A 12,103-nucleotide genomic window follows, 5' to 3' on the forward strand; every position below is an offset into this window, starting at 1 on the left:
TTTTTTTTTTTAAATTTATTTCTAGGAGAGAGAGAGACAGCGCGAGCAGGGGAGGGTCAGAGAGAGAGGGAGCCACAGACTCCGAAACAGGCTCCAGGCTCCGAGCTGGCAGTCAGCACAGAGCCCGACGCGGGGCTCGAACCCACAAACCGCGAGATCATGACCCAAGCGAAAGTCAGACACTTAACCGACTAAGCCACCCAGGTGCCCCAAGAAATTTGTTTTATGTTCATTTATTTTGTGGGGGGGAGGGAGAGTGAGATGGAGACACAGAATCCAAGGCAGGCTCCAAGCTCTGAGCTGTTAGCACAGAGCCTGACTTGGGGCTTGAACTCAACAGCGGTGAATCATGACCTGCACCAAAGTCGGACACTTAACTGACTGTGCCACCCACGTCCCCCTCATCAAATTTTTGAAACAAATATTCAATAATGGGAAGTAGCTTTATTTTTTTAGTATTTTAATACTTATTTTTGAGAGAGAGAGAGAGAGAGAAAGCAAGCAGCAGAGGGTCAGAGAGAAAGAAGGAGACACAGAATGCAAAGCAGGCTCCAGGCTCTGAGCTGTCAGCACAGAGCCTGATGCGGGGCTCGAACCCACGAACCATGAGATCATGACCTGAGTTGAAGTCAGAGGCTTAACCAACTGAGCCACCCAGGTGCCCCAACAGGAAGTAGTCATACAATCATTTTTTACAAATGATGCAGAGATGCCAGTCACTTCCATAATCAACTAAGGCTATTTTTCTTTTAATAGAGATGATATCCTAAAAGTCTATGAAGATATTTTAACGGAGAACATTTCCATCACTGTAGAACGTTTTACTGGACTTCCTATAGAGCTTCAGAGTTTTTCTAAGTTTTTCACAAAAAATATGCCACTTGCTCCCCCCAGTAAATCCAGCATTCCCATTAGGTAAAGAAACAAATTCTGCCTCCCCAACATTCCAGAAGCCTCCAAGACCTGCCCTTCCCTGAGGCCACACTGCAAGGCCTTCCAGTGACTGGAGCCAAATCCCAGTCAGCCTGCCAAGCCCAGCAGAGCCAGCCCCTGAACCAGGAGAGCAGAAAAGGAACAAAAAGGAAGAACAAACCCAAAAGAGCAAAGGAAGGGGGAAGTGAGAGAAGAACCAGGAGTGGCTAAAAGATAAGCGTATTTCTGAGAGGCGCATGGGAATGCACGGATGTAAGAAAGAGCAGAACACGCCTGGGGCCCAAGATACGGCCGAGGGGGGCCGAGGGGGCCGAGGGGGCCATCTGAGACTGCAAAGAATGAATGAAGATGGGGGGGGGGGGCTCTGCAAACAGGGAGAGCTGAAGGGCAACATGTAAAACAGCTATACCTTTACCCTCCACCTAACCAGCCCAACAACCTCGGACAGCCTGGGATCTCCTCCAGGCCAAACAGAAATAGACGAAAAGACAATGGCAGTGACCGACAGACAGACAGACAGACAGGCAGGCAGGCAGGCAACAGCAACAACAAAGAAAAGGACTAATTGAAAGCTTACTATGTATCAACAACCTGCTCAGTACTCTGCGTGTAGTAACTCATTTAACCCTCACGGTGACCCAGTGAGGCAGGTTCGCCAAGACCTTCTCTGCTGCTGCTGCTGCTGCTGCTGCTGCTGCTGCCAAAGAAAAGTATAAAATAACAACTCTTGGGGCGCCTGGGGGGCTCAGTCGGTGGACAGTCCGACTTCGGCTCAGGTCACAATCTCGTGGTCCATGGGTTCAAGCCCCACGTGGGCTCTGTGCTGACAGCTCAGAGCCTGGAGTCGGCTTCGGATTCTGTGTCTCCCTCTCTCTGCCCCTCCCCCTCTCATGTTTTTTTTCCTCTCTCTCTCTCTCAAAAATAAACATTTAATAATAATAATTATAAAATAACAATTCTCTGATTTTGAATTGTGGAAGTTACTACTTCATGGGCTAAAAACAGGAACTGTTAAGAAATTTATCTCAAATCCCAGAAAATAAAAATAAAACTTATGCTAGGAAATACCAAAAGATGCTCAATCTCTACATACTGAGAGGAATATAAATTGAGGCCATATGCGCTCTTGTTTTCACACTTCAGTTGGCAAAGCGCAAGGTGTTTGCTAATACCCAGGGTGCAGGGGGTGTGGGCCTAGACCCCCACTTTGAACAATACAAAAATACAACCTCTCTGGCAACGTCTGTCAAAACTGGAGTCCTCACCCCAGAAATCCTCCTCACAAGCAAATTCATCACATAATTGCTCAAGTATTGGGGAATAGATACCCCCTGCGGCCTTCAGCAACATCAAGGGAGACCCTGAGCCAGAACCACCCAGCTAAGCTACTCCTCAATTCCCGACCCACAGAAATAAGTAAGACTATAACTGTTTGCTGTTCCAAACCACCATGGTTGGGGGAAGTACGCTACACAAATAATACATGAGAATTAAATGTAGGGAGATATAAAAGATATTTAGAATAATGTCTAGTACATAGTAAGTGCTCTATCAATGGTAGCTATTATTGTCAATAATCTTCCCACCACAGGGCCTTTGCTTGTGCTGTCTTCACTGCTTGGAATGCTCTTTCCCCACCCCACCCTGCTAACTCCTACATATTCCTTCAGACTTCTGCTTTAATACTGCTTTCCCACAGAAACCTTCTTGGAAATGTCACTTTGGAAATCCCTTTTACACAATCTTCTTATCACCCCCTACTTCTCCTATTAATATCAAATAGTTATATAGTAATTGAACAGTCATTCATGTAACTATCCTTAAGACATTTTTCCTCTTTGAGGGGCGCCTGGGTGGCTCAGTTGGTTTGGCATCCAACTCTTGATTTTGGCTCAGGTCATGCATGATCCCAGGGCCATGGGACTGAGTCTGGTGGTCAAGCTCTGTGCTGAGCACGGAGCCTGCTGGGGATTCTCTCTTTCCCTCTCCCCCTCCCCCCCCCCACACACACTCTCTTGCAAGCTCTCTTAAAATTAAAAAGAAAAAACAAAAAACAAAAAAAAGAAGACAATTTTCCTCTTTTGAAATAGGAAAGAATCTCAACCTGGCACACTGCCTTCCCCTCTGTACACGTAACAGAGACTCCAACGTACCTCTTAAAGGTCAGCAACCAGAAAATAAAATGCAGTAGAAATGAGACACAGACTATTCATGAGGAAAAAGATACAAGCTGAAATGAAGGACCCTTTTGTGTGACAACCTGATTAGCCAGCAGGCAGCGGGCTGAGCACGCCCAGAGTCGGCACTAACCTCACGCTCACGTTGGACACCTAACGGGAGCAGGCTCTCTGGGGTCAGTGCTGTGACGTACAGCAAATCGTAAACGCACACTCCATTCGCTTACAGACATCCTGGACAAGTGGCCCGAAAGATGTACGTGCAGGAATGTTCCTCGGAGCACGAAATGCAACCAGAAATATCTGGAAGTAGTACCAAAGGGGCTGCTCCAAACAGTGGCTCTTGTTTGGACCTGACGGGACCAGCTTATGGTCAGCGGCCTTAGCAGCTGCAACCTTCATGGTGGTTCTTTTGTGTTTGTTTTTTAGTTTATTTATTTTGAGAGAGAGAAAGCATGCACGTGCAACACAAGCGGGGGAGGGGCAGAGAGAGAGGGAGAGAGAGAGAATCCAAGGAAGGCTCCACACTGTCAGCACAGAGCCTGACTCTAGGCTCGAGTCCATGAAACATGAGATCAGGACCTGAGCTGAAATCAAGAGTCGGATGTTTAACCGACTGAGCCACCCCGGCACCCGTTCCCGGCCATGCAGGACCCGACTGCTCACAGGCAACCCGATGAGGCCAGGTGCACGTGGTCACAGCCGAAATCCAGGTTACACCAGTCTGTTTTACGGGACCCACGCTTTCACCACTGAGCCGTGGAGCCCAGCGCTCATCAGTCTGCTTTAACTTCTCATTTCCATCATCGCAAGGCACCGCACTGGTGTTTTCTTCAATTGTGTTGAGAAGGATTAGTGATCTACTAATTTCCAATTAATAAAGGAGGAATTAAAAAGTTTGTTAGGAAAAGGAACATTACGTATGCAAACTGCTGGATTAAAAATATGAGTAAGGAGGACGCCTGCGTGGCTCCACTGGTTAAGCGTCTGACTTTCAGTTTCGTCTCGGGTCATGATCTCACTATTCATGAGTTCGGGCCCCACATCGGGCTCTGCACTGACACAGCGGAGCCTGCTTGGGATTCCCTTTCTCTTCCTCTCTCTCTCTGCTCCTCCCCTGCTTGCTCTTATCTCTCTCTCAAATAAATAAACTTTGAAAAACAATGAATAAGGGCAATTCCAGATAATAGGGGACTTTGTAGCTATTTTAAAGAATAAGGCAATATTATATGTACTGTAATGAAACAATCCTAAGAAATGGTGTCAACTTTTTAAAAATGCAGATCAGGGTATTAGTATGGCCCTGTGTGTGTGTGTGTGTGTGTGTGTGTGTGTGTGTTAAGAATAATTTCTTCATTTGTGTTTTTTTAGAAAAAGAATTTAGAAAACAATTCTTGGAATGATTTTTTTCTTAAAATAGTTAACCTCTATAGATGGTGGAATGACTGTTATTCTACACTGATATGCTTTGGGACAATCCAAGCTTTATCACTTGCATATATTGGTTTTACAATTTCAAACCCTGGTTAAGTGAAATTATTTTTTAAAAATTTTCACAACGAAGGAAGTTAACTTAAACAGGGTCAGCAAACATTGCGGGGTCTGAACCCCAGGGACCGCTAGTTTACAGGAGAGGGCACACCAGTCCAGTCCACACCTCCGTAAAGGTAGGGGTGAGAACAGTAACCCCCCACGCCCACCCCCGGCAGGGGTGTGCTGAGCACAAAATGGGTTTCCGCAGCAGTGCCTGCAACCCCACCAGGCACAGAGCAACTACGCGGTAAGTGTCAGCCTCTGTTAGCATTCGTGACAGCTAACTGTCCACATGACTGAGCCACGGATGCCCACGTATTGGGCCCAACATTATTCCGGGTGTTTCCGTGAGGGTATTTTTGGATGAAATAAAATTTAAATCAGTAGACTGAGTAAAGCAGACTGCCCTCCTTCACGTGGGTGGGCCTCACCTAATCCGGCGAAGGACTGAATAGACCAAAGAGACAGACAGACCTCCCTCGAGTAAGAAAATTCTTCCGGCCTGTCTGCCTTCAGCTGACATCAAGTATTTACTGTCCTTAGACTCGAACTGAAACACTCTCTTTCTAGGCTGCAAGCCGCTGGCCTTGGGCCTGAAACCACACCACGGTCTCTCCCGGGTCCCCAGCTTGCTGACTGCATGCAGATCTTGGGACTCGTCAGCATCCATAATCGTGTGAGTCAATTCCTCATAATAAACCTCTTCATAGGTGTATATCCGGTTGGTTCTGTTTCTCTGCAGAGCACTAACAGAAGATTTATGACTTCTGATCTGTTCTGGCTGGAATGACAGCTATAAAGTTCCAGTGCATGGCAGTTTCAGCTTGCAGGGCCCAACGTGTCAATGGTCATGCCAAACGAGGGGTCACAGAACAGAGACAAGTCTCTCAAGGCCACGAGCCTCAGAGTCGCCACCAAACAGTGCAGACGGGGGACCATCCGAAGCCAGCCGCGAGGCCGGCTCCTGGCAGGCCCACACCCCACACCCTCGCTCCCCGAATCCCTGGAGAGCCCCCACAGAGGACCTCGGCCAAGGGCGGAAGCAGGGTGCCGAGGCCCAAGGCTGGCACTGACCCTTAGCCAGCAAATGGCCCTGAACTCTGGTCTGGTCACATGGAAAAGAGAACACCTTGACAAAGCGTGTATGAAGTAATCCTCACTCTGATGCTTGGAAGTCAAATCAATGTAAATCCATTACGAAAACTTAGCATCTAAAGGAAAACCATTAGGAATGCTATTTGCGCTGGGATAGATATTTGGAAGTCCCTGCAAAGCATGCCTGATAAATACCGTAATAAGATCACTCTTTCATTGCTTTAAGTTGTTTTTTTAATGTTTATTCATTTTTGAGAGACAGAGAGAGAAAGAGTGTGAGCGGGAAAGGGGCAGAGAGAGGAGACACAGAATCCGAAGCAGGCTCCAGGCTCCGAGCTGTCAGCACAGAGCCCAATGTGGGGCTCGAACTCAAACCACAAGATCATGACCCGAGTTGAAGTCGGAGACTTAAATGACTGAGCCACTCAGGCGCCCCTAATTGTTTTAATATAATATACTATTTGCCAGCTTCTTAAAATGGTTTAAAATGGGCAAAGACTATCAGGAATGCACTGGAGACATTAAAAACTTGTTTCAAATTCACAAGGGAAAGCAATTAGGAAGGTGAAGCCTATGAAGCACCTAAAACTATAGCTTCCCGATCGCAGGCTAAGAACCTTACTGATACTGTTTACCTAAATTTCACAATTTATATCAAAAACACTGTGTGACAAATGTTCTCCCCACTGGCCTAACAGCGAGAGACTGAGGGGAAGCAAGATGGCAGGTGGCCTCCAAAATAATTTACAGCGTCTTTAAAAGACAGATGCGAATATTCTTGTGTTTTGCTGAAGGTTAAACATCAGCTCTGGAATATCAGCGTTAAGAGGACCTCCTCCTGAATTCCATGTGCAAAAACCAACCTACTGTCAAACAGACCAGATTCCACTAAGGAGAAAAGAACAGTTCCAACTTCTGAATTTAGAGAAAATGTATAATTCCCTAGATCCAATTCACGTTTTTCTCACCCTGTGAAAGAAGGGGTATTTCACTGTCCATTCTCTTCTGCTTCATTCAGCCAAGTGAGTACCATTAGGTTATAAATTTTTAATGGAAAACACATTAAGATTTTTATACTAGATAGGAACTGACTATGGGGCTGTCGCTGGTCACTCACACCTCTGCCCACCTCCGGTGCTCCGAGCCCCAGCCGGCTGTCGCGACGGAACCCAGCACAAAGCTGGCCTTGAAGAGCTGCTAGGTGAACAGATTACTGACCATGGGTCAAGGCATTTTACACAGCCTCCCCCACCACACTCACAGCACCGCATAACCTCTCATCCAGACTCTTACACGTCCTGAGACCTGAGCCGATTTGAACAGGACAGAGGGGCCCGCCTCTCCGGAGTTTACTGGGTTTGGACCCAGACAGCTCTTCTAACATGAACACAGGACAGACACCAGACGCTCCAGCCCCACAGCAGGGAGACAGGCCAGAGCAGAAATGATTCCCGAGCTCTCCACCACCGGGGCGTGGATCAGAGGGACAGAGCCAAACACGTTCAGTAAAGAGGAAAAAAAAAGTAAAGACAGAGAGAGAGGAGGAGAGAAGGAGAAAGGGAGACATGAACTCTACTCTTTACCTTTATTTTTTTTAATGTTTTATTTATTTCTGAGAAAGAGAGGGACAGCGTGAGCAGGGGAGGGTCAGAGAGAGAGGGAGACACAGAATCTGAAGCAGGATCCAGGCTCTGAGCTGTCAGCACAGAGCCCGACGCGGGGCTCAAACCCACGAACTGTGAGATCATGACCTGAGCCGAAGTCGGACGCTTCACCGACTGAGCCACCCAGGCGCCCGTGTTCTTCACCTTTCAAGAAAGTCCTTGCCGACCCAAATGCCAGGCGAGGCTCTGAGAAACCAGGAGGAAGACACGGGATTAAGAAAAACAGAAGAGCTGGAGAGACTCGGGGTGGGGGTGGGGGAGCGGGGGCTTAGCGACCTTCCCTGTTCAGCTCCTGCAAAGCACCCCAAAGGGGAAGGTGGTGGGAGTCTGGGACGCCTGGTCCCAACTCAGACATGGCCCCGTGTCACTGCCTCCCCTGTGCCTGGACGAGGAGACGAGGGAGCGACGGCCTCTCGGGACCCTCGGCTCTGCCCTTGGATGCTTCGATATGGCGACTCCCCCACCACGCGCCCCAAGGACAGCCTGCCAAGCAGAACAGAGCAGGAGAGAAGGGTGCTTCCCCGTGGTCGGCTCCCCTCCCGGCCACCCCACAAAGGACACGAAGAGCAGATGAGCCCAGCAGACACTTACCACAGGAGCCTGTCCGGAGCGGCTCGCCCGGGCAGAGGGCTGGCAGAGGCTGGGCCCGGACGGGCTGCCTGAGCTGAAACACCAAGGCCATGGGCACGAACCACCTCTGGCGGCAATTCCGAGGGAAGAGGGATTCCGCACGAGGACCCGGCCGGGCCAGGGCCCCAGCACAGCCGCCCTCCTCCCGCGCCTCCCTCAGCAGTTTTCTTAGCGTGCTTGTTGGGGCAAATCCTAAGGCTGTGAGCCGCTCTGGAAGCACAATGGGTTACATAACCCCGGGCGCCCTATCGGCTCATCGTGCTAAACCGCCCCAAAGAGAAAATGACGCACCCAAAAACGTGATACCCCCAAGTTGAGGGGAGGTGGGGCGGCAGGGGAGCAGAGCTTCGAGGCGGGTGTCTGGCTTTGCGTAAAAATCAAAGGGGAACAAAAAGTCTGCTGTTCGTCTCACTGCCCACTGGGAACCGGGGGCGGAGTGCATTTATCGGAGGCCGGATGCCAAGTGGGCTCCAGGGACCGCACTTGGCAAGGTCTGGGAGCCGCGTATGCATTCCTGGGGTACTCCAGGTCTCCCCGGGGCTATTTCCATTGTGCACCCTCCGCACAGGGACCATCTAGTAAGACTTGAGCCTGAGCGTGTCCTGCATCATCTGGCTGCCCGGCACCTTGAACGCGGAACGGAGCCTGTGTTTACACCCCGCTTACTAAGCCGCTGCCAAACGTGAGAGCGCCGAGCTCTGCTTCTCAGCTGTCCTGCGGCTCTGCCACGGTGTCCCAGCACAGGGCAGCCGTCGCCCAGCCCCGAGGCGTTTGAAGTTTCAGCTGCGGCTCTGCCATTTCTTGGCCCTTGGTTGTCACGTTCAGAGAAAGTGACTGTTTCAACAGACTGGATGCTTCCTGGATTCCAATTGGTACACATAACACTGGAGGCCCAGGGGTTATTAGTTCAGGTGTTTAGACAAATGCAGCTGGGGCATTGCCTCCTCTGGGAAGCCCTCTGGGCCCCCCCTCCAAATTTTCCCCTCCAAGGCTCGACCAGGCACCCCCCGTCCCTGTGCCCCCTCGTGCCCGTGCTGATCAACCACGGTGCACAATTCCCACTGGGCTGTGTTCCTGGGTGGCCGAGAACACCTGCCCCGGGGTGACAACCTGCATGCACATCTCAGCCTGCAGAGCTCGGGGATCTTAAGCTGGATACTGAACCTCTCATGACTTAGTTTCTCTACCTGTAAAATGGGGATAATAGACCCCTCTAACTGGGCTCCAGCCACATGAGGTGCTATTTCAGCTCCTGGGATGCTGGGCTGCACAAAGTCCTTGCCCTCGAAATATAAACACTTGTAGCTGGTGACTACGTCGGGGGAGGAAGATAAGACAGGAAAGGGGGAAGGGAAAAGGTAGGGGTGAGACTGCTCTTCCTATAAAGCAGTCACAAAAGGGCCTCTAATGAAACGCCATTTGGAGAAAGGGAAGAGGGAATCGTGAGGCCATCGGGGCGTAAGAGGCGATCCAGGTGGCTGGGCAACCGCAAGAACAAAGGCCCTGAGGCAGCACATTCCTGATGAGTCCAAGGATTAGAAAGGAGGCAGTGTGTCTGGGATGGAGTGGGCAGACGAGAGTCAAAAGGACGGGGAAGTCCTGGCCCTTAGACCCCACAGGCCGCAGTCATATAGGAGCCCACGGGAGGTTTGGAGAAGGGTTAAACCCTAGGACGTGTGTGTAAAAAGTCCCTTGGGTGGGGAGACAGAGAAGAGACTGCACAAAAGCAAGTGGGGAAGTGGGAGGCCCAATTAGGAGCCCACTGCAAATAATCCAGATGTGAGATGAAGGTGGTGTAGACCAGGATGGATGCCGTGGAGCTGCTGAGAGACTGTCGGGCTCTGGACACACTGAACACAGAGCCAAAGGACTTCCCAGCAAACCGCAGTGTGAAAGAAACACAGAGGCCCTGAATGCCTTGGCCCGGTCCATGGGAAAGACAGAAGCACCACCAGCTAGACCACCGGGAAAGCAGGCAGGGGTGGAAATCAGGTCATTTTCGGTCGTTTGGGTCTGAGATGCCTGTAGGGTATCCAGGTGAAGCGGTCAGATGTGGAGTTAGACCATCATGTCTGGCCTCCAGGGGACAGGTTGGGTCTGAAGAAAGGAGTTACAGAGGGGTCTGCACAGGGCAGACTGTAAATCCTGGAGACGGGGGGAGGGCGCTTGGGGCACAGATGTTACGAGAGAGCAAGGACTGAGCCCTCCCACCCCCCGGCCCCCTGACACCCCCAGGCTTGGAAGGAACAGCAGCCAGCAAGGTAGCAGAACAGGAGAACCAAGACCCAAAACCAAGGGACCGGATTTCCAGAAGAAGGGAGTGGTCGGCAGTGTCGACTCCTGCTCAAAAGGCAAGAAGATGAAGCCAAGGACGGACCCCGGCACTGCACAAGGCCATCCGCGGGGGGGAAATGGTGGGGTGACAGCCTGCTCGCACTGGACACAAGTGAGAGCAGACGAGGAAATGCAATCAGCTCACCGAGGGGCAGAGACACAGGCATGGGCACCGCCTGTGGGGAAAGTGGAGTCACAAAGGATTATCTTTACAACGGGGAGGTCACCGCAGGTCTCTGTGCTGACAGGTGAGATCCAGGAGCAAGGGGAAACGGGAGATGCAGACAGAACGGAGATGCAGGAAAGGTGTCCTTCCACAGGTGGGCAAGCAGGGGTGAGATTCAGGGAAAGAGCAGACAGAGGGTCACTTACGGGGCCGGAGTCTAGCACCCAGGCCGGGCTCCCGGGCCACCCCCATGCCCTCTGCACTCAGGACACCTGACACCCAGGAGGTCCTCCATGCTTAACGTGAGATGGAGCCGTGAAAAGCTACTAGAAGCAAGTCCGCACACTTGAAGCTGCCACTGGGCATTACTTCAAACGGGGAGAAACGTAAACACTGCAGACAGAACGAGAACCGAGGCAAACTGACGTGAATGCATCTCGATGTGACGCTAACAGTGCCCCTTGCTGCCGTTCCGCACCCCGTCCTCGGCCAGCTCTGCTCAGAGCCCTTGCGTGCGCCGGCTCCAAGCCCTGGTCTCGAGGACCCCGGGGACGCAGGGAAAGCATGAGCAACACGGGCATCTGTCAGGAGCGAGATCTGAGCAAACCCTGGCAGCATCCACAGGGTACTGAAAACAGTTCCTCATGTTTGTACCCCACCACCCAGCTGCGTGTTATTTCCATCACACCCGTCTTTATGTGTGAATCAGAAACAGAGCCTCAGGCAGAGGGGGAGGCTCCAAACGACACTGAGCATCCCTACGGGCCACACATGCTGCTCGGGGTTCAAAATTCCCATCCCGAACCTTCACGGCGATGCTGTGAGGTACCGTCTTCATCTCACGTTGGTTCTGGATGGCAGGTGTCAAAACCCCAAAGCCCCGACTCTTTGCACTCAGACTTTTGTCCCCGGGCCCCTCATACCTCGCCAGACACAGCCCTGTGGCCTCGCCCCACCCCCGGTCCTCCAGGACGGAGGCCTCCCACCCTCCCTGGCAGGAAAAGGAAAGGCCCCCTTACCGGTGATGGTGCAGGCATCCCGGTACCCTCTGCAGCTGGGAGCATCTTCCACAGCCTCGCTTACATAGTGCTCCTCAGGGATGCCGGGGCTGCAGGCTAGGACTGCATGGCTGCACACCTCCAACGGGGGCACGGAGTTGGCCAAAGTGTCAGCGTGCGGAACTGTGGCGTCCAGCTTGGCAGGTTTCACAGGGAGGTGCCCACTGCCATCGGGGGCCCCGTTGCCGGAGTCTGGCGCAGCTGGGTGGACGGGCCCCAGTAGGTCTGGCACGCCAGCGGGGGCTCCTTATGGGGAATCTATGGGAAGAATCCAGAGAGAAGGGCAGAGTTAGTAGAGCCTCAGCAAAAAATAATAATAATAATAATAATAATAATAATAATGATAATGATAATAAAAAAAAATAAGGGCCCTGAGATGATGTGGGCTCAGATCACAAATTCTGAAATGCGTTTTCTTCAAGCCAAGGTTATTTCCAATCAAGTTCCTCGAGGTTGATGACAGAACTGCAGTAAGTTACAGAAATGCTCTAGCACGCCGGGTCTCAAAGTGAC

General features: G+C 51.3%; 1 protein-coding gene across 3 annotated transcripts in view; it reads right to left on the reverse strand.

The window, feature by feature from the left end:
- TRAK1 (trafficking kinesin protein 1) overlaps positions 1-11,837 on the reverse strand; it is a 123,007-nt gene extending 111,170 nt beyond the window's left edge. For all 3 annotated transcript variants that reach the window (XM_039230371.1, XM_039230370.1, XM_039230369.1), the window contains exon 1: positions 11,552-11,837. The gene's annotated coding sequence lies outside the window, so the exon portion shown is untranslated. The remainder of the gene's footprint in view (positions 1-11,551) is intronic.
- Positions 11,838-12,103: the final 266 nt, after the last annotated feature.

The sequence above is a fragment of the Hyaena hyaena genome, unplaced genomic scaffold (genome assembly GCF_003009895.1).
Source record: "Hyaena hyaena isolate Hyena2069 unplaced genomic scaffold, ASM300989v1 scaffold_45, whole genome shotgun sequence".
Classification (NCBI taxonomy): Eukaryota; Metazoa; Chordata; class Mammalia; order Carnivora; family Hyaenidae; genus Hyaena; species Hyaena hyaena.